This window comes from Macaca mulatta, chromosome 13 (genome assembly GCF_049350105.2).
Source record: "Macaca mulatta isolate MMU2019108-1 chromosome 13, T2T-MMU8v2.0, whole genome shotgun sequence".
NCBI classification, from domain to species: domain Eukaryota; kingdom Metazoa; phylum Chordata; class Mammalia; order Primates; family Cercopithecidae; genus Macaca; species Macaca mulatta.
This window is the reverse complement of record NC_133418.1, coordinates 50052529-50073885: the sequence shown is the minus strand read 5'-3', so window position 1 is coordinate 50073885 and position 21357 is coordinate 50052529. Positions and strand designations below refer to the sequence as shown.

Sequence of the window (21357 nt, the reverse complement as noted above, 5' to 3'; positions counted from 1 at the left end):
CCCCTCCTGCTGCCCCCTCCACCCTTCCTTCTGAAAGCAACACCTAATAAGCCATTAATAAGTTATGAAGAAAAGGTTTGCCATGAAGAAAAGGCTCTAAGTATATTTCTTTTAGTTTCTTGAAATTTTCAAGTCTTATTTTAGGAAGTTGCCATAACTTGAAAAATTTCAAACACTGCATGGGCATCTAGCAAAGGCTTGTAAAATAAAATGGGTGCTCATCACATTTAGAGGAAGTATAAAGGCAGCTGTGATACAGGAAAAAGAGCCCCAGTCCTGGACAGTATGTGCCCTGGTTCCACGTGCTGTATGATGATATTAGGCATGGCACTAAACTATGATGAGCCTCAGCTTCTTCATCTGTGAACTGGGGATGAGGACACCTACCTCCCAGGATGGTAGAAGGATTACATATGATTGTACTAAATACAAAAGTAAAACAGTGAACAAACAGATGAAGATTGTTTACCTGGGAGTTTAAAACGCAGAATCTTCCAAACAACAGAATGCTGGAAAATAGTAAAGACTAGCTAAGGTTTAGAAGACTAGCATTTATTGAATCCTTACTGTGTTTAAGCATGGAAGACATTTTATCTCATTTAATTCTCATAAAATAACCTGTGAGACAGATACTCTCATCATCTGCATATTACAGGTGAGAAAACTGAGGCACAGAAAAGTGAAGTAATTTGTCCCATATTCCCAAACTAGCTAGTGTCAAAGCCTGACTTTTTGACACTGGATGTTTAGAGCTTAGAGCACCTTTTTTTTTCTTGGACATTTTAAGCTTAGAGCATATCCTCTTTTATGTTATATTCCTGTACTTGTGTGTATCATCTCATTTAAAATGCACAGTCCTATGTGGCCTGTATATTATTCCCATCAGTATGTGAGGAAACAAAGTCACAGAGAGAAAAAGTAACTTTCTTAAGGTCACCAAGGCGCTTTAACCATAATGCTAATGGAATTATTCTAAAATGATTTTAAAAACAATCATTCATTTTCAAAATCATAGCATTGGAATGCCTGAAAAAAGACTTCCTATGGCACAGAGAACACTGTAATGGGTAACCCGCCAGGCTAAGAGTGACCCGTATATGACCACTGGTTATGGCACACGGCCCTTTCTGAGCAATACAGGCAGGGCAGAGCCTCCCATGATGGAAATCACAGTAACATCATGGAGGTGGCGCTGGTAAAAAACCAGCTCTGCCCGATGTGCATCGATTACAAGCCTCAGTGGCGAACATCTGTTTTACGGCCCTAAATTGCATTCGTGCAAATATTTATCATTCATCCCCTGCCAAATCCGCATAATGGAAAAACAAACCAAAGGAAAACTTCCAGAGGATGTGGAGGCTAGATCAAGTCTCTTGCCAATTGTTGTGCTCTTTGGGCTTAATATATCTAAATCTTAGTAATTCCAGGATTTCCAGTAATCTGGAATATCCGCTACCCTGTCCGGAAAGCCCTCCTCCAGGCGTGGGTCGCCCAACTTGAGTTCGCTCAATTTCCCCTTTCACCTGCAGGTGGCAGCACGAGTGCCGATCGCCGTCGGGCGAGGGAGCTCAGGGGTGAGCCGAAGAGAGTAATTTAGGGATAGAGGTGAGAACGGGGTTAGACACAGAAGTAAGATCACATGAACTCCGACTTCGGATGGAACACGTCATCCATTTAAACCCTCGAGCCGAGCTCAACTGGAAACTCCACCTGAGTAAGCGTCGTGGGCCCTGAGCCCCGCGGCACAGGGCGGGCCGGGGCGGGGCGGACGCAGCGCGGTTTGCCCGCCTGTGCGGAAGCCTCCGCAGTCCGCGGCGGGCAGGGCTTGGAGCGGTCTCCCGCGTGGGTGTCCGTCCCCCCGCGGCCGTACTGCCGGCGCCAGGGCCGGCTCTGCACGTTTCGTAAGGCCTTACGTGGCTGCATCCCCAGCCACGGAGGACCCGAGCCCGCCGGCCGCCCTCCCGCGCTCTCCCGCCTGGGAACTGCGAGGCCAGCGCTGCACCTCCAAGGGGGGCGCCTGCGGACTCCACCAAGCTTGGCTTCCCCCGTACTGCAGGCCCCTGCAGGAGCAGAGGAATCGGACCCGGGTCTGCAGGCGAGGGACCGAAGGCGTCTTTAGACCTGACAGGGTGCGGGTTATTTTGTCCCTCACCTTTCCTGCTCAGGGACCTGTCCTCATCCCTCTCGTTCCTTGCCTTCTCTCCTCCTGTTAAAGGATGCTAATCACATTCAAGCCAAAAGATTAGAGACTTTTCTGTGGCCTTCTTCAGGAATGCTTGCATTTGTAAAGAAGGGAACTGGATACAACTTCAGGAGATATAAGGGTGTATTTTCAGACATGCGCGTTTCTTTCTAGGATTCTTTAAATTATACCTCAACTTACAATCGGCTCATGCCTTACAACAATCTGTGACTGAGAGGCAAGTCGGACTTCCTGCTAAACCCTCTTCTCTTAGGTGAAGCATAGAGCTGTGATCTTATTAACCTGAACAGCAATTGGGAGCTTCAAAATAGAAAAAGCAAAACTCAGAAACGTTTGTTTATTGTTCAGACAGAGTCCCAGGCCGGGTGCGGTGGCTCACGCCTGTAATCCCAGCACTTTGGGAGGCCGAGGCGGGCGGATCGCGAGGTCAGGAGATCGAGACCATCCTGGCTAACACAGTGAAACCCCGTCTCTACTAAAAATACAAAAAAAAAAAAAAAAAAAAAAATTGGCCGGGCATGGTGGTGGGCGTCTGTAGTCGCAGCTACTCGGGAGGCTGAGGCAGGAGAATGGCATGAACCCGGGAGGCGGAACTTGCAGTGAGCCGAGATCGTACCACTGCACTCCAGACTGGGCTACAGAGCGAGACTCCGTCTCAAAAAAAAAAAAAAAAAAAAAAAAAAAAAAAAAAAAGAAAAAGACAGAGTCTTGGCCGGGCGCGGTGGCTCAAGCCTGTAATCCCAGCACTTTGGGAGGCCGAGACGGGCGGATCACGAGGTCAGGAGATCGAGACCATCCTGGCTAACACAATGAAACCCCGTCTCCACTAAAAATACAAAAAAATTAGCCGGGCGTGGTGGCGGCGCCTGTAGTCCCAGCTACTCGGGAGGCTGAGGCAGGAGAATGGCGGGAACCCGGGAGGCGGAGCTTGCAGTGAGCCGAGATCGCGCCACTGCACTCCAGCCTGGGCGACAGAGCGAGACTCCGCCTCAAAAAAAAAAAAAAAAAAAAGAAAAAGAAAAAGACAGAGTCTTATTCCATCACCCAGTCTGGAGTGCAGTGGCACGATCTCGGCTCACTGCAACCTGCGCCTCCTGGGTTCAAGTGATTCTCATGCCTCAGCCTCCCGAGTATCTGGGATTACAGGAGCCCACCATCAGGCTTGGCTAGTTTTTTTTTTGTTTTTGTTTTTGTTTTTTTTTTGTATTTTAGTAGAGACAGGGTTTCGCCATTTGGCCAGGCTGATCTCGAACTCCTGGCCTCAGGTGATCTGCCCGCCTCGGCCTCCCAAAGTGCTGGGATTACAGGCGGGAGCCACCATGCCTGGCCAGAAACATCGTTAATCAACATTGATTCTCCAGGAATAGCAGTTGTATAATAGAGAAAGCAGCACCTGAGTGGGGACTCAGAGTGTAGAAGGTGCTTTCAGTTACAGGCTTGGGAGACACCCATTACTCATCTGGTTTTCGATAGGTAAATATTAATCCCTGGTGTTTGTAGTCATGATAATTACCACTTGTGAACAATGTAGCTGGTGTCCATTGTCCTCCACCAGTACTCCAAGACAAAGAGTCATTAACTAAGTAGATGACACGCTCCTCTTAGTTTACACTCCTTCCCTCTTTCCCCCCACCTCCATGAAAGCAGGTATGATTATTCTCCTGTAAAATTATTTTTCCTCCTACTTTCCTGAACTGAATTCAACTGTCTGCTCCACCTTCTGGTGAAGATTTCTGCCTCCGCCCCTCCCCATCTCACCTTCTAATTCCTACAGACTCCTCCCTAGCTTGACCACCCGGGAATAACTGTCTGTCTAGATTATACATTATGAAATTTGATTATAGTTGATTAAACACATTGTTAAATATTGCCCTGACTTGTTTTCATTCTAGTTTCTGAAAGCATAATCTGAACTAGCTGTAAGCTTTGAGAGAGCAGGAACCATATTGATTAATCCTAGGCTTAATAAGATGTATTAAAAAGAGAATAAATATTTAACAGATGAGTATGAAGATGAAACTTTATTGATGAGAAACAGGAAATGTCGTCCACTCAATCTTTCCATTAAAGTTTCCTGAGTTTTGACTTTGTGCCAGATCCTGTGCTGGACAGTGTAGAGGAAATTAAACATGAGGAAGACATGGTCCTGCCCTGATTTGTAGGAGATAAAGCATTCACTCAGCTCACCAGAAGGCAGTATAAATGCCTCAGAGTGCTGGAAGCAGAGCCCTACCATTCAGAGGAGCAAGAAGAGAGCTCCTGTGGCTGGTGGTCAAAGAAAAGTTCACAGAGAAAGCAGCACCTGAGTAGGGCCTTAGGTCTAGGAGGTGCTTTCAGAAGGCAAAGATGTTGTGTCAAAGTTAGGCAGAGGGAAGGGTAGGAGCAAAATTAGGAGGAGGGGAAATAAGTTGTAAAATTTATATGGGAAAACCTAGCAATTCAGTTTGACTGTAGTGATGTAATAAAAGTAGTAAGTGATATTTATCAAGAACCTACTGTATGCTGGATATTATATACTTTATATATATATTTTTCATCTTATCCTCATAATCACACATGAGGTAGATGCTGCTAATACTACCATTTTATGGATGGGGAAGCAGAGGCTCAGATGACTTAAATAATTTACCCAAGGCTATAGCACTACTAGGTTGGGATTCGACTCGGGAGCCATGCTATTCCCCCTCCAAGATATGTATGGGAAGAGGAGAGAAGTGAGATTAGGGAAATTGTTTGGCAAGTCCTATTAAATTGTACCTTAAATGTCAGAATTCAATTTGGTTAAGTAATAGGGAGCCACTGAAGATTACTGAACAGGTAAGTCACCTAACTAAAGTCAGACTTCAGGAAGATTGATGGGTAGGATGGATTGGAAAGAACAGAGACAGAGGAGGAGGAGGAAAGACCAAGTAGGAGGTGAATGCAAATGGGAGATGAAAATTGTTGACCCCATTCACAGTCTGAATGGAGCAGTGAGAATCCAAAGTAAGAAACTGTCATGGGAGACATGTCAGAAGTAGATTCTTTAGGGCTTGGTGACTTGGTGAAATGGAGGGTGAAGCAAAGGGTTGGTAGTGACTCTAAGGCATTGAGCTGAATCCTGAGGACATGCAGCATTGTGGTCAGGTGGGAGGAGGCAGGCTGGGCTGCTTCTGGATAGCTCCTTTTGGTTGCTGAGTCATGTTGGTGGGACTGGACTATATTTTGGCGAACATGTACAATGGACAGGGGAGATGCAGGTGTGGAACACCGGGAAGGGGTTAGGGATGAAGTTATAAGATCTGGGAATCCTTCACGGTGAAGCCAAGGGAGAAAGAACCCACCTAGGGAATGAGAGTAAAGAGAGGAAAAGAAAGAATCTAATGGAACCTTGGAGAGGGATTTTATTCAGGGAGCAGGAGGAAGACAGGTCACAGAAGGCAAGAGAATGACCAGTCAGAGAGGAGCGAGATTGAGAGGATATCCGGAAAGCCAATGAGAGAATATTTTAAGGCAGAGGGTGGTCACTAGTGTCAAAGTACTTTAGAAAGTCAAGGAGGATGAGGGCTGAATTGCTTTGGCAACTAAGGGGTCACTGGATCTAACATTAGGGGATGAGATAAATACGTTATGGCTCATATATGTGACAGAATATTCCACAGACATTAAAAACCAGGTTTTCAAAGAAACAGGGATTTGGCATAGTGTTTATAATATAATGTTAAAGAAAGAAAGAATGAGGAAAGAAAGAAAAAGAAAAAAAATTAAAGCATGAGAGAGGATACAATTATGTCTATAAAACATCATTCCAAGTTTATTTTGTCTGCCTACCTTTTAAACATAGAGTATTGACATATACTAGGGAGTTTTCCTTTGTTCTCTGCCAGGCTTTTGTGCTTTTATTGAGTGAGGCAAGGTTATGAGCAGAGCCATGGAATTAGAAGGTTATGAGCAGAGCCATGGAACTGGAATTTGAAAGACTGGATTGCTTCAAATTAGAAAGGGCCTGGAGCTACTTGCATGAAGGATCCAGGGAAGATCAGGAAGAGGGTAGCAAAGGGTAAGAGTAAAAGGGTCGCAAAGAAGGCAAAGAAGGCAGAACAGCCTGGGTAGGGCAGAGTTTGGGAGTGAGTCAGACAAGGGAAACATTAGCTGGGTTAGTGAGACCTGGAGGACTCAGGTGGATATAAAAGGTCTTTTGTGCTGGTGTTTGCCAGACTTAAATGATGTGATTTCTTTGTGCTATGTATTTGAAAAACTAAGGCAAAAAAGTCTAAATTTATTTTTAATGAAACTAAGGCAAAAAAGTCTAAATTTACTTTTAATGACTTTGAATGTTGAATAGATGATTCATTTTTTAAAAAAGCATTCATAATGGATAATTTGAAAACATACACAAAAGTAGAGAAAATGTTTTAATGAACCTAATTCACTCATCCTTTGACTTTAACAATTATTAGTGCATGGCAATCTGTTTCACCTCTACTCCACCTATTTCCCCCACCCCATTACTTTGAAGCAGTCATTCCATCTACAAATATTTCAGTAGCTGTATCTAAAATAAATGTTCCTTATATAAACATAGTAGTATTATCATGCTTTAAAAATAACAATAATTTCTTAGTATTACTAAATAAATATTCAGGATTTTCAGATTCCTGATTGTCTTATAATTTTTGTACAGTTTATTTAAATTGGAATCCACACAAAGTTCACCTTTTGCAATTGGTTGATCTAGCTTATGAACATCTTTTTAAGTTACAGATCCCCCTCTCATCTCTTTTATTTTTCCTTGAATTTTTTTTTTTCTGAAGAAATCCACCATCTGGAGCCAGGCATGGTGGCTCACGCCTATAATCCCAGCACTTTGGAAGGCTGAGGTGGGCAGATCACCTGAGATCAGGAGTTGGAGACCAGCCTGACCAACATGGAGAAACCCTGTCTCTACTAAAAATACAAAAATTAGCCGGGCATGGTGGCACATGCCTGTAATCCCAGCTACTCGGGAAGGCTGAGGCAGGAGAATCGCTTGAACCCCAGGAGGCAGAGGTTGCGATGAGCCAAGATTGTGCCATTGCACTCCAGCCTGGGCAACAAGGGCAAAACTCCGTTTCAAAAAAATAAATAAATAAATAAATAATAAATCCACATCTGAATTTTGTTGATATTTCCATGGTGGTATTTAACATGTTCTGTCCCTGGTATGCCCTGTAGATTAGTAGCTTTATCTCTGGCCAGATTGTGGGTGGTTTTTATTTTCTTCTTTATATCTTTTCATATTTTCTAAGTTTTCCACTCATTATTCCTTAATTTTATATTCAGAATTTATGAAGTAAAACAAAGTTTAAAATGACTTTAGTAGAAAGCTTTTTTTAAAAGAATGGCTTTAGAAATTAACAGTAGGACAATTGGTGAAATTCTAATAAAGCCTGTAGTTTAATTAATAGTATTGTCTGAATGTTAATTTTGTGCTTTTGATAAATGTCTTATGGTTATATAATTTGTTAAAATTTGGGGAAGCTGGACAAAGGATATATGGGAAATCTCTTCACAGTTTTTTGCAACCTTTTTTTAAAAACTGAAATTTCAAAATAACAAAGTTAGAAAAAAGAAAGAAGAATTTTAGTGGAGTGATAGAGATTGAAACTAGATTGTAGAAAGTTAAGAACCAAAGAGGAGAAAGAAAAGGTAACCTGTTGGAAACAGTGGCCATTTAAAAATATGGAAAGAGATCAGGAAGTAGCTCAAAGAAGTGGTATGATTAAGATTATTTTTTATTTATTTTTTGTTTTGTTTTTAAGGCTGGAAAAGACTTGAGCTTGCAAGAAAAATAAACCAGAGAATTTTGAAGGTACGAAAAGTTAATAAAATTATGTGTATGCATTTAAAATGCTCTGTAAGAAAATTTTTTTTTAAATGAGATTATTGGTATAATAAGAAATGGGACCCAGAATAGAGATGGGTTTGTCTGGACAAGGAAATTAAAACACCACCTCTTCCTCTGAAATAGGAGGAATACAGAAAAGGAATGATGTTAACACAGAGAAACTCCAAAGTGGAGAGAAACAGAGTTGAGGTAGTAGATCCCTGAAGACTTTTCACTTCACCAGAAAATTGAAGTGACATCCTTCACCAGAAAATTGGCTGATGGTAAGAGGCATTGGGATGGAGCTGAAGACTCATGGAGCCTAGAGAATTCTTTGCAAGGGCTGGGAGGAAAGCAACAGGAAGCTAACTCCAGATGGATAACCATGGAAGCAGGAAGGGCCCGGATTGGGTTGTGGAGTGGGATACTTAGGGGGTCCTGTGGTACAGTAGTGACACTTTTTCTAGCAAAACTTGGCAATCTTGGAGTGAGCAGGTGGTGGGTGATCTAGAGTGAGAGTTGCCACTGGGGACACTGGCAGGTAAAAGGGCCAAGTGTCCCCAGGATGTTAGCAAGCGCAGTGCAGAGTAGCTGGTGTGGGTCCAGACTGAGCAGGACAGTGAGGGAGGCCGGGAATGTGCTTGTGCTTGGTCCCATGTGGTTATATCAGCCACCATGACATTGACCTTCATATATTGGGTTCTTGGAAATTCTTTGTTTAGCCAAGGAAGATAGTTATTTCAGCATAGGCCAAGCCACAAAATGATAGAATGAGGGTTTACGTTTTTTGTAGATTGTTCCTTGTCTTGCAGCTCTAACTTATCTGGATGAGCCACCAGTGGGATGGTAATGGCTCCAAAGAAATGAGTCTCCCTTCTCCTCTGGGGGTTTACCCACTGTCTGACATTCTTGGCACCAATTCCTTTCTCAGGTGGGGAGAATGTGAATTACTTCTCCTAGAGCTAACATCTTTTCTATTCAGCAAAGTCCAATCACAAGTCAGTTCTTTGATATCTCAGGTGGGTTCTGGGAGCAAACTGGCCAAGGACTCCAAAAAGCTACCCTACACTCACTCTTCCAGTACAAAGACATCCTATAATGTTAGAAACACATGCTTCACTCTGTAACCACTGCTTCTAGCCCTCTCAGGAGGGTGGCTTTGAGAAATCATTCCTCAAGAGAAAGTGAGGAAGAGGTAATTGAAGGCAGGAATGTGTTTCCAAAAAGATAGTGTATTAGTTTCCTATGGCTGCCATAACAAAGTACCACAAACTGAGTGATTAGAAGTTTATTGACTTACAGTTTTGGAGGCCAGAAGACAGAGATCAAGGTGTCAACAGGACCAGCTCCTCCTGTTAGCTTTGAGGGAAGGATCTGTTCCAGGCATCTCTGCTTGGCTTGTAGATAGATAACCATTTCTCCCTACTTTCCTTTTCATCATCTTCCCTCTATGCCTGTCCATGCTGGTGTGTACAAAGCTCCCCCTTCTATTAGATTAGAGTCCATCCTATGACCTCATCCTAACCTAACCCTAATTACATCTGCAATGACTCTATTTCCCAATAAGGTTATATTCTGAGGTACTAAGGGTTAGGAATTCAACCTATGAATTTGGGGGATACATAATTCAATCCATGACAGATGGATTGGCATAGTGTCTTCTTTCTTTTCCCTGACCACTTACCTGCTATAGACTCTCATGACCATCTTTGTGAAGTATTGAAATTTCCTCCCTTGAATCCCTGTCTCATATCCTTCAACCTCCAGTCCACCTTGCATATGCCTGTCAAATTCATCTTTCTAGAATTTCCACTTCTATCATGCATCCTGATTACAAACCATCCACGGTTCTCCATTGCCTGAGGAAGTGGTTCCAAACTTGCCAGTTTACTGGACTCACATGGAAAGTTTAAAGGCATATAGGTTCCTGGGCTCTTCTCTGATATTCTGATTTAAAGTCTGGGGTAGGGTCTCTGGCATTGAAAACAAATCTCTAGATGACTTTGATCATGGAATCCACTGATATAAAAAAGAAATTCAAACTCTCCACACTCTGGTTGAAGTTTACACTTCCACTTCATTATTCTAGAACCCTTTGCCTACCTACCAGCGCCCAACATGCTGTGGTGATCCTGCCCCAGTGTCATCTTCGTACTGGACACCTGAGGAGGTGCTCCCTCCCCTATTCCTCCAACTGGCTCTTGTCCTGCTCTCATCCCACCTTTTCTTTCAAGTTTCCTGCCACTCTATCCCACTGTCACCTCACCCTTCTTCACCTCCTGTATCTTCCTGTCTATGTTACTGCCTAGGCAGAGCTCTCCACCTTCTGAAGGTTCATAGAGCATAGAATCCCAGGGCCAGTAGGGCCCTGGACATCCTACGTGCCTCAAAGATCTTCCAAGTTCAGAGGAGGAAATTGAGTTCCCTATGTAATACTTCAGGGCCGTAAGTGGTAGAGCTGGGAAATGGTTCAGGGTGTGACTATAAGCAACAGAATTGCATGAGATGCTTAGGCTTCTACATCTCCTTCCTCACTCTACACAGCCAGGTGATTGTCCGCTCTGCCAGGGCACTGGGGCGAATGTCTTCTCTGCAGAGGCTGACTGAAGAGGCCAGGGAATTGGGGACTCAGTATGGCAGAGGGCAGAGCAGAAGCACTGTATTTAAAGAGTGGTATTAAGTAAAAGTTCACAAGCCGAGCAGGCTCCCCTCCTTACAGTGCACCATCATCAGGAATACCTAAGACAAGAAACAGAGTCACTTCTAGCTGGAGAAACTGACAAGGCTAAAAGAAAATACTGACAGAAAGGACTGATCAACAAAATTGCTGGGTCCCCACCTAATCATCCTATAGCAAGGCAAGACCTGACAATCAACAAGCCCTGCCCACATGCACTGAACTGTCAGTCAGCCTTTTGGTTTCTCACTTTTGCATATGAGTGAATAGTCATGGATCACCAGAGACCACAACAAACAAAAACCACAGGAAAAAAAGGAAAGTCCTAAAGTCCCAGAGAAGCACAAAAAAGAAAAATAGGATACATAGAAAGGAGAGGCCAAATAACATACGACTTTTCAATAACAACTTGAGGAATTAAAAGACCATGGAACAATACCTTCGATATACCGAGGAGAGTAGTTTCAACTTAGATTTTTCTTACACAGACAAACCATCCATACAGTCTGAAAGTAGACAAATTCAGATACGCAAAATGCTTATCTCCTGTGCATTCATTCTCAGAAAAATATTGGAGAATGTGAGCCTCAAAAATGATTAAACCAGGAAAGAGGAAGATTGGGATCCAGGAAATACGGGATTCAACACAGGAGAGGACATTCAGAGTAATGTTGGGGAAGGGAAGTTCCAGAACAGCTGTGTAGGCCTCAAGAAGAAACAATCCAGTCTGCAGCAGGAGAGGTAGAGGGCTCCATGGGGAAGGAAAACAAAATAACAGATGGATCATCAGATACATTTGAATATGTGGAAAATTGTATCAAGAGGCTGTTAGAGAATACGGGAAGAAGTAATCTTAGAAACAAAGAAGCTAAACATGAAAATACAAGAGACAGAGGACTGCACTGAAGCATGTAGTCATGAAAAAAAAAAGAGCTGATACTTTCCTGATATGATTGACTGTATTGAGAAGAGTTTTATGTGAGAATTTGGGGAATGAAATTGAGATGAAGAAAGATAGGCAATTATTAAATCCTGGAAAAACAGAAAGTTGTACAAGAAAGGAAATGTGATCATTGTACACCACATGACTCAGCTGCAAATAATACTCTATATTAAAAATAATGTAAAGAATAATATAAATTTAAACAAAAATGGAAATATAACTATATTGGGAAGATTAGTGCAGGAAAATTGAGTGTGTGTGTTTCAGTTATTACACTGTTTCTCAGCCATCAGCTCACCTTTTTACACTCTGCTCTGTGATACTGGGGCTGGAACTCTGCAAACCACATTTCTTCCTTGCTGGCTGCATCCATGTTAGGCTCTGTCAGTATGGAAATTAGAGGGATGCTGCAGAGGTGGAGGAGAAAAGAACTTACATCTGCCTGTCTGCTTGCTTCTCTCTCAATGTTCATTCATTCATTTATTCAACAAATATTTATTTAAAGACTATTGTCTGGCCCGGCACTATTCTAGGTGTTTACCTTCCAGTAGGGAAAGATAAGTAATAAACAATATACATAATAAGTAAATAAATAAAATATATGGCGTTATGTGGGAAAAAAAGAACAAAGAGTTAGAGTAAGGGACATTGGGAGTGCATGGGTGAGGTATATTATAATTTTATCTTATTTTATTTTAATTTTTTGAGACGTAGTCTCACTCTGTTGCCCAGGCTGGAGTGCAGTGGCGAGATCTCGGCTCACTGTAACCTCTGCCTCCTGGGCTCAAATGATCCTCCCACCTCAACCTCCTGAGTAGTTGGGACCACAGGTGCCTGCCACCATGCCTGGCTAATTTTTATATTTTTAGCAGAGACAGAGTTTCACTATGTTGGCCAGGCTGGTCTCGAACTCCTGACCTCAGGTGATCTGCCCACCTGGGCCTCCCAAAGTGCTGGGATTATAGGCATGAGCCATTGCAACTGGTCTATAATTTTATTTTTATTTTTATCTTGCGATGGAGTCTTACTCTATCACCCAGGCTGGAGAGCAGTGGTATGATCTTGGCTCACTGCAAACTCTGCCTCCTGGGTTCAAGCGATTCTTCTGCCTCAGCCTACTGAGTAGCTAGGACTACAGGCACCTGCCACCACGCCCAACTAATTTTTGTATTTTTTAGTGGAGCTGGGGTTTCACCATATTCACCAGGTTGGTCTTGAACTCCTGACCTCAGACAATCCGGCCACCTCGGCCTCCCATAGTATTGGGATTACAGGTGTGAACCATTGTGCCTGGGCTATTTTTAATTTTAATTAATTATTATTATTATATTGAGACAAAGTCTTGCTCTGTCACCCAGGCTGGAGTGCAGTGGAGCGATCATAGCTTACTGAAGCCTCAACCTCCTGGACTCAAGTGATCTTCCTGCATCAGCCCCCCAAGTAGCTAGGACTACAGTAGGTGTGCACCCCCATGCCTGGCTGTTTATTTTTTTGTAGCAGTGCAGTCTCACTATGTTGCCTAAGCTGATCTTGAACCCCTGGCCTCAAGCAATCCTCTCACCTTAGCCTCCTAAAGTGTTGGAATTACAGATGTGAGCCACTGTGCTGAGCCTTATTATTTTTATTGACACAAAATATATCTACATATTTTCTGTGTTCACGCAATAGTTTATCAAATTCATATAACTTGTAAAGACCAAATCAGTGTAATTGGGATATCCATCACCTTAAATATCTGTTCTTTATGCTTTTCTTTCTGATCACTTTGGTTAGTATGAACATTTTAACAATGTTTATGCTAGAAACAGTATTATCTTATCGCTATTTTGAAATAGACCATAGATTATTGTACACTATAGCCATTCTACTAATTTATCAAACACTGGGTCTTATTTCTTCTATCAAACTGCATATTTTTACCGATTAATCAACCTCTTTTTATCCCTCTCACCCCCTAGCCTTCCTGGCCTCTGGTAACAACCAATCTATTCTGTCTTCATTAGATCCACTTTTTCAGTTCCCACATATGAGTGAGAACATATGATGTTTGTCTTTCAGTGCCTGGCTTATTTCATTCAACATAATGACCTCCAATTCCATTCATTGGTACAAATGACAATATTTCATCTATTTTATGGCAGAATAATATACTCCATTGTGAATGTATACCACATTTCCTTTACCTGTTTATCCATTGATGGGCACTTAGGTTGATTTCATATTTTGGCAATTGTGAATAGTGCTGCAGTAAATGGGAGTGCAGCTATGTCTTCAATATATTGATTTCCTTTCTTTTGGATATATACCCAGTGGTATTTGTGGATCATATGTTAGTTCATTTTTAGTTTTTGGAGGAACCTCCATACAGTTCTTTATAGTGGTTGTACTAATTTACTTTCCTTGGATATATACCCAGTGGTATTGGTGGATCATATGGTAGTTCATTTTTAGTTTTTGGAGGAACCTCCATACAGTTCTCTATAGTGGTTGTACTAATTTACTTTCCCACCAATAGTGTACCAGGGCTCTCCTTTCTCCACAACCTCACTAGCATCCATTATTCCCTGTCTTTCTGATAAGAGCCATTTTAATTGGGGTGAGATAATCTCATTGTAGTTTTGATTTGCATTTCTCTGTTTATAGTGATATTGAACTTCTTTTGATATTCCTGTTGTCTATTTGTATGTCTTTTTTTGAGAAATGTCTGTTCATATATTTTGCCCATTTAAAAATTGGCTTTTTTTTCCTATTGAGTTGTTTGAGCTCCTTATATATTCTGAATATTAATCCCATATCAGATGGATAGTTTGCAAATATTTTCTCCCATCAGGTAGGTTTTCTCCTCACTTTATTGATGGTTTCCTTTTCTGTGCAGAAGCTTTTTAGCTTGATGTAACAAATTTGTCTATTTTTGCTTTGCTTGCCTGTGCTTTTGGGGTCTTTGCTCAGAAAGCAAAAAAAATCTTTGCTCAGAAAAATGTCCTTGAGGATTTCCTCAATGTTTTCTTCTAGTAGTTTCATAGTTTCAGGTATTAGATTTAAATTTTTAATCTATTTTGAATTTATTTTTGTATGTGGTAAGAAATAAAGGTCTAGTTTCATTCTTCTGCATTTGGTTATCCTAGTTTACCAAGCACCATTTACTGATGGCACTTTCCTCTCCCCATTGTATGTTCTTGGCACCTTTGTTGAAAATGAGTTGGTTGCAAATGTGGGGATTTATATTTGGGTTCTCTATTCTGTTCTATTAGTCTATGCATCTGTTTCATGCCAGTACCATTGCTTTGCAGTATATTTTAAAGTCAGGTAGTGTGATGGCTTCAGGTTTGTTCTTTTTGTTCAGGATTGTTTTAGCTATTTGAAGTATTTTGTGGTTTCATACAAATTTTAGTATATATTTTTTTAAATTTCTCTGAAGAATGTCATTGGTCTTTGGTAGAACTTGCACTACATCTGTGGATTCCTTTGGGTAGCATGGACATTTTAACAATATTAATTCTCCCAATTCATGAACATGAGATATCTTCCCATTTATTAGTGTCCCCCTCGATTTTTTCATTAATGTTTTATAATTTTAGAAATCTTTCATATTCTTGGTTAAACTTATTGCTAGGTTTTTCTTGTAGCTATTGTAAATGGGATGGCTTTTTTGATTTCTTTTTCAGATAGCTCACAGTGGCACATGGAAACTCTGCTGATTTTTGTATGTTGATTTTATGTCCTGTAACTTTACTGAATCTGTTTTTAGTTCTAACGGTTTTTCTAAGATCATGTTGTCTGTGAATAAGGCTAGTTTGACTTTTCCCTTTCCATTTGGAATGTCCTTTTCTTCTTTCTTTTGCCTAATTACTCTAAGTTCTCTGGCCAGGACTTCTAGTATTATGTCAAAAAAAAATGTTGAAAGTGGGAGTTCTTGTCTTGTTCCAGACCTTAGAGGAAAGGTTTTCGATGTTTCCCTGTTCAGTTTGCTGTTAGTTGTGGGTTTATCATATGTGGCCTTTGTTGTTTTGCAGTATGTTTCCTCTATATCCAATTTGTTGAGGGTTTTTATCATAAAAGTATGTTGAATTTTGTTGAATACTTTTTCAACATCTATTGAAATGATCATACAGTTTTTGTTCTTGGTTCTGTTAATGTGATGTATCACATTACTGATTTGCATATGTTGAACTATTCTTGCATCCTGGGAAGAATCACACTTGATCATGGTGAATCTTTTTAAATATGTTGTTGAATTTGGTTTGCTAGTATTTTGTTAAGGATTTTTGCATCTGTGTTCATCAGGGATATTGGCCTGCAATTTTCTTTTTTTGTGTGTGTGTCCTTTATTTCTCCTTCATATTGGAAGGATAGCTTTGAAGGTTACAAGTATTCTTGGTAAGCAGTTTTTGTTGTTGTTGTTGTTTCTTTCAGCACTTTGAAAATATCATCTCACTCCCTGATGGCCTGTATGGTTTCTGTTGAGAAGTCTGTTGCCAGAAGAATTGGAGCTCCTGTATATGTTATTTGATTCTTTCCTCTTGCTGCTTTTAGGGATCTCTCTTTGTCCTTGACCTTTGAGAGTTTGATTATTATGTCTTGAGGTCGTTTATTTGGGTCAAATCTGTTTGGTGTTCTCTGATCTTCCTGTATCTGGATATTTATCTTTTTCTCAAGTTTTGGAAAGTTTTCTATTATTATTTGTTTGAGTAAGTTTTCTAGTCCTTGCTCTTGCTCAATTCCCTCTTGAACACCAATACTCCTTAGATTTGGTTTTTTGAGGTAATTTTCTGTATTTTATAGGTGACCTGTATTCCTTTTCATTCTTTTTTTCCTCCTTGTTTCTCCTTTGTGTGTTTTCAAATAACCTGTCTTTGAGCTCACTGATTCTTACTTTTGCTTAATCCGTTCTGCTGTTGAGAGCCTCTAATGCATTTTTCAATTCAGTAAATGTATTTCTCGGTTTCAAGATTTGTGGTTTTTTTTTTTTTTTTGAGACGGAGTCTGGCTCTGTCGCCCGGGCTGGAGTGCAGTGGCCGGATCTCAGCTCACTGCAAGCTCCGCCTCCCGGGTTTACGCCATTCTCCTGCCTCAGCCTCCCAAGTAGCTGGGACTACAGGCGCCGCCACCTCGCCCAGCTAGTTTTTTGTATTTTTAGTAGAGACAGGGTTTCACCATGTTAGCCAGGATGGTCTCGATCTCCTGACCTCGTGATCCGCCCATCTCGGCCTCCCAAAGTGCTGGGATTACAGGCTTGAGCCACCGCGCCCGGCCAAGATTTGTGGTTTTTTATACTTTATTTTATTATATTTTTAAATTTTGAGACAGGCTTTCACTCTGTTCATAGGCTGTAGTGCAGTGGTGCAATCTTGGCTCACTGCAGTCTCCACCTCCTGAGTTCAAGCGATTCTCATGTCTCAGCCTACTAAATAACTGGGATTACAGGTGTGTGTCACCATGCCCAGCTAATTTTCGTATTTTTAGTAGAGATGGGGTTTCACCATGTTGACCAGGTTGGTTTCAAACTCCTGGCCTCAAGTGATCCTTCTGCCTCAGCTTCCCAAAGCGCTGGGATTCCAGGTGTGAGCCACTGCACCCAGCCTCAAGATTTGTGTTTTAAAAAACTACTTCAATATCTTTGTTAAATTTCTTTGATAAATTTTGGAATTGCTTTTCTGTGTTATCTTGGAGATTACTGAGTTTCCTTAAAACTGCCATTTTGAATTCTTGATCAGAGAGTTTATATATCACCATCTTGTTAGGGTCAGTTACTCGTTCCTTGCTTTGTCCATTTGGGGCAGTCATAGCACTCTACTGGCTGCCGTTTCTTGTGGATGTATGTCTATGTTTTTGCATTGAAGGATTAGTTATTTATTCCAGTCTTCTTTGGCTTGTTTTGCTTTTTATTGGGTATGTTTGCTTAGAGATTCTTTGTAATTTATCAGTTGATTTTCTCTCTTCTGTTTCCACTGCTAGGTTGCTGCCTCCTTTTTGGCACTAAATGGTGTCTTAAGCCTGGATTTGCCTTGGTTCTAGTAAACAACCAGAGTGCCACCAGTACTGAACGGGGCAGGTCTCAAGGGGGATATCCTGGTAGTATGGAAAGGCTGGTTAAGAGTTTATGCCCAAGAACATGTGGAACAAACCTACAGTGTGGTGCTGCTGAACAGCCACTCTAATTTGGTGTCTTCTTTGGCTGAGAGCAGTTTTCACAGCTGGAGATGGCAGTCCTGCCTCCTCAGTTTCCTTAGGGCAATTTCTCCTTTCAAGCACTCCCCATGCATCCTGTGGTTTGAGGCAGGGACAGGTCTCCTGACAGGGAACCAAGAGGGTAGGCAAGCTGGTTGTCCACCCCAACTCACTTTTTCCAGTATAGAAAACATGCGTCAGGGGAAATTTTCCATGCATTTTGTGCTAGGCAGATTGGGGAAAGGGGTGTCACAGATATGGAAGTCCAAGTCTCTTACCATCTGCTTGGAGTTTTTTTAACTTCTCTGAGGCCAGGAGAACTTTCTCATCTTCATATTTGAGTCGTAATATATTGCTAGTGATAGTCTCAGCACTTGGTCTTGGTTTTCTCTGGGGGTGAGTGAAGCCAGCTTGTTTCTACACCAGCTTGTTTCTACACTTGTTTCTGGTTCTGCCATTTTAGAACCAGAAGTCTCCACAATTTTAAATAGAGTGGTCTGTCTGGGTAGACTTTATCGGGAAGAAGACATGACAAAGAGGAAAATCTGAGCAAAGATTTGGCCTTAAATGTAAATAGACTTGGCACATTTGAGGAATGTTTCAGAGACCAGTGTGGCTGGACTGAGGGAGAGAGGGTGAAGAAGCGAGAAAGCTGAAATTGTTTGCTGTTGGAAGGAGAAAATTAGAAGTAAGGAGGGTTTGGGCAGAAGACTGCTGTTCATAAGTCATGTATAATCATTTCCTTTTTCAATTGTGGACATGTTAACTTTTGTAAAAATAGAGCTTAAACTTAAAAATTATAAATCACAAAATGCAATGTGATATCCTGAATTGGAACAGAAAAGAATGTTAGTGGAAAAACTGGTGAAATCTGAATAAAGGCTAATCATAATGTACTTTTTTTTTTGTTTGTTTTTTGTTTTTTTGTTTTTTTTAGCAAATGTACCATGTAACATAACATGTTAACATTAGGGGAAACTAGGTGAAGGGTATATGATAATTCTCTGTATTATCTTTGCAACTTTTCTGTAACTTATGTAAAATTATTCCAAAATAAGTTTATTTTAAAAAAGCGTTTAAAACAACCAAAAAATTGAATCAGCTGATAAAATGCTGCCTTTTCCCTTTCCCCAATTCCAAGCCTTGTACTCTTTCCTGGGTTTTAGCAGTTGGTCATTATCAGGTAGGAGGATGTGATTTACCTGTGGACCTAGGCTGATCTCCAGGTGGAAGGAAAAGGGCCAGCAGGGAAGGCTCTGTACATCGTATCTGTGGAGCATCCAGCTCGCAGCTTCTTGGTGGGTGACATTCAGAAGCTGAGAAGCAGAAACCAAAACAGAGGCATTTATGCAGGGGAAAACCAAAACCAAAACCAAAAACATTAATGTGTAATTCCCATAAGTTCTTTTGTTTGTTTGTCTGTTTGTTTTTTGAGACAGAGTCTCGCTCTATTGCTCTGGCTGGAGTGCAGTGGCCCAATCTCGGCTCACTACAGCTCCACCTCCCGGATTCAAGCAATTCTCCTGCCTCAGCCTCCCGAGTAGTTGGGATTACAGGCGCCCGCCACCAGACCCGGCTAATTTTTGTATTTTTAGTAGAGATGGGGTTTCGCCATGTTGATCAGGCTGGTCTCAAACTCCTGACCTCGTGATCAACCCGCCTCGGCCTCCCAAAGTGCTGGGATTACAGGTGTGAGCCACCGCGCCCGGCTCCCATAAATTCTTAAGAAAGCAGAGTAGGGCCGGGCGCGGTGGCTCAAGCCTGTAATCCCAGCACTTTGGGAGGCCGAGACGGGCGGATCACGAGGTCAGGAGATCGAGACCATCCCGGCTAACCCGGTGAAACCCCGTCTCTACTAAAAAATACAAAAAACTAGCCGGGCGAGGTGGCAGGCGCCTGTAGTCCCAGCTGCTCAGGAGGCTGAGGCAGGAGAATGGCGTGAACCCGGGAGGCGGAGCTTGCGGTGAGCTGAGATCCGGCCACTGCACTCCAGCCTGGGCGACAGAGCATGACTCCGTCTCAAAAAAAAAAAAAAAAAGAAAGCAGAGTAACAAATGTATCCTTGCAGGACTTTACTTCTTAATCTCTGTCTCTAGAAATCTGTAGTTATTTCTAATAATGAGTAATTTTGGCCGGGCGCGGTGGCTCAAGCCTGTAATCCCAGCACTTTGGGAGGCCGAGACGGGCGGATCACGAGGTCAGGAGATCGAGACCATCCTGGCTAACACGGTGAAACCCTGTCTCTACTAAAAAAAATACAAAAAACTAGCCGGGCGAAGTGGCGGGCGCCTGTAGTCCCAGCTACTTGGGAGGCTGAGGCAGGAGAATGGCGTGAACCCGGTAGGCGGAGCTTGCAGTGAGCTGAGATCCGGCCACTGCACTCCAGCCTGGGCGACAGAGCATGACTCCGTCTCAAAAAAAAAAAAAAAAAAAAAAAAAAATTAGTAATTTCAAAGTAGAAATAACCCCAGATCCTTGATTGAATAGCTTTTTTCCTCTCTGCAGAGCTTCCTAAATCTTTTTGGTGGCTGTGCCTGTTCAGGTGCTTCTGCAGTTGATGCTAAAATATTTCCTTACGTTAATGCTTTCCATGTATAATTTTACATTCTTCAATGTATGAATTACTAGAAATGTGCTTTAAAAAGTTTTACATAATTATTTAGTGTGGAGCTAGCAAAAAAAAAAAAAAAAAAAAAAAAAAAAAAAAAAAAAGGTGGTGAGAAGAAGAAAAAAGTAAAGAAAAATAATAAAGACAAAGCTTAATTTTTGGTGACTACTGCCTCCTACTCCTCTCTCTGGCAAGTCTTTTTTTGAGTTTTGAGGAAATCCTTTTCTGTTCATGCCTTTTCCACATATTCTACCTTCATCCTCAATTATTCTCTATTGTTTAGGCTCTTGGGATTAAAATCCAGGAGGGAAAGTATTTTGCATACTATTTTTATATTCTACCCCATGACATACCTCCTCTGAGATGGAGCAGACTACTTCTTAAAGTGGGGTGAAAGAAAAAGGGAAAAAGAAAATGAGAGAGAGAAAAAAAGATGGACATTTCAGCATATCATCCAGCCACATTTAGTCCACTTTTCTTGCATCTAGGAGTCTACCCAACGTATTTTCTGGGATTGTTAGCAGTTAAGTGATGAACAATGAGCACTCTGAGTTTGTTTTGATTTTATTTGTGTTCTTCATGCCTTTTAAAAAAATCACATAAGAAATATATTTATCGTACATCCTGGCTAACATGGTGAAACCCTGTCTCTACCAAAAAAAAAAAAAAAAAATGAGCCAGGCATGGTGGCGGGTGCCTGTAGTTCCCTGGAGGCTGAGGCAGGAGAATGGCGTAATCCCGGGATGCAGAGGTTGCAGTGAGCCGAGATCATGCCACTGCACTCCAGCCTGGGCGACAGAGTGAGACTCCGTCTCAAAAAAATCAATCAATCAATCAATAAAAATAAATATATTTATTGTAGGAAACAAAAAAAAGTGATAGCAAAATTATTAAAATAAATTAAAAATCACCT

At 41.6% G+C, this 21357-nt stretch overlaps 1 long non-coding RNA gene across 1 annotated transcript; it reads left to right on the top strand.

The window, feature by feature from the left end:
* The first annotated feature begins 3246 nt into the window (after positions 1-3246).
* Positions 3247-5916, top strand: LOC144333750 (uncharacterized). Its single transcript, XR_013402716.1, has 2 exons — positions 3247-3307; positions 3469-5916. It is a non-coding gene; the product is annotated as an uncharacterized LOC144333750 (long non-coding RNA).
* The last annotated feature ends 15441 nt before the right edge of the window (positions 5917-21357 follow it).